A 1804-nucleotide genomic window follows, 5' to 3' on the forward strand; every position below is an offset into this window, starting at 1 on the left:
GAATTTTAGGATTTATTTTCCTGTTTCTGTGAAGAATGTCATTGGTGTTTTGATGGAGATTGCATTGAATCTGTATATTGCTTTGGGTAGTACAAGACGTTTTAACAATATTCTTCCAATCCATGAGCATGGGATATCGTTCCATATTCTTGTGTCCTCTTCAGTATTTTTCATCAGTGTTGTATAGTGATCATTGCAGAGATCTTTCATTTCTTTGATTAAATTTATTCCTAGGGGTTTTTTGTTTATTTGTTTTTTGGTTTTGGTAGCTGGGATTGTTTCCTTGATTTCCTTTTCAGATTGATCTCTGTTAGCATATAGAAATGCTACTGAGTTTTGTATGTTGATTTTGTATCCTGCAACTTTACTGAACTTATTTATCAGTTCTGAGTTTTTTGGTGCAGTTTTTAGGTTTTTCTAAATATAAGATCATGTTATCTGCAAACAAGAATAATTTGACTTCTTCCTTTCCAATATAGATGTCCTTTATTTCTTTTTCTTGCCTAATTGCTCTGGCTACGTGTTTTTGTTTGAGTTTATTGGAATCTCAAAAACAAGAGATTGTAGATATCTTTTTCTTGTTTTAGACGTAAGGGGAATGCTTTTAATATTTCTCCAATCTAAAATTTACAGAAAAGTTGCAAATACAGTACTAAAACATTTTTTCCTAAACCATTTGAGAGTAAATTGCCATCCAACAAACAAGGATAACCACATAACCACAATTTGACATCAAAATCAGGAAATTAACACCAATATATTACCCAGACATCATCCAAGTTTTTCCAATTGTTTCAATAATGTCCTTTATAGCTAAAGGATTCAGGTCATAATCCAGCATTGCATTTAAATGGATGTTTCTTTCATCTCCTTTAATTTGGAACAGTTCCTCAGTTTTACCTTGACTTTCATGATGACAATTTCAAAGATCACAGACCAGTTATTTTGTAGAATGTCTCTCAGTTTAGGCCTGTATTTTTTATTATTAGGTTTAGGTTATACATCTGCAATGGACTGAATGTTTGTGTCCCCCCACCTCCAAAATTCATACGCTGAAACCCTAATCACAATGTGATGGTATATGGAGGTGGGGCCTTTGGCAGGTAATTAAGTCATGAGGGTTGATTCCTCATGAATGGGATTAATCCCCTTAAAAGAAGAGGCCAGGCAGCTAGCTAGCTCTCTTCCTATCATGTGAAGAGAGACATTAAGAAGACTACTCTCTGTGACCCAGGAAGAGGGCACTCAACAAAGAACACAAGTGGCTGGCACCCTAATCTTGCATGTTCAGCCTCCAGAAGTGTGAGAAATAAAAGTCTGTCACTTAAGCCACCCATTCTATGGTAACTTGTTATAGCAACCTGAACTAGGCCAACATCTTTGGCACCAATATCACAGAAGTCATGCTGTGTTCTTCTCAGTGTGACTAATTTTGATGAGTCTCATTACTGATGATGCTAAGTTTGATCACTTAAGTAGTGTCTATAATGCTTCTCCATTATGAAATTATTCTTTTTCCTTGTGTTAATTTCCTTGACTTAGTCCTAGAATCAGCCATTTCAAGTAGTACTGGCTCCCTTTAGTAGAGAATGGTATTTAGAAACCACGAACTGAACACTAGGTATGCTCATTGCTACTGGGGTACCCTTATTTCTAGACCCTTTCAGCTACAGAGGTAGGAAATATTTTAGAAATCATGAGTTTATATTGATAATTTCAATTCCAATCAAATCCCACAAGGCTCTTCTTTGTCTTCCTCTTCTTCCATTCCACATTTGTATCTTCTTTCTTCCACAGGGAAAAA

Source organism: Propithecus coquereli, unplaced genomic scaffold (genome assembly GCF_000956105.1).
Source record: "Propithecus coquereli isolate 6110/MARCELLA unplaced genomic scaffold, Pcoq_1.0 Scaffold129, whole genome shotgun sequence".
NCBI lineage: Eukaryota > Metazoa > Chordata > Mammalia > Primates > Indriidae > Propithecus > Propithecus coquereli.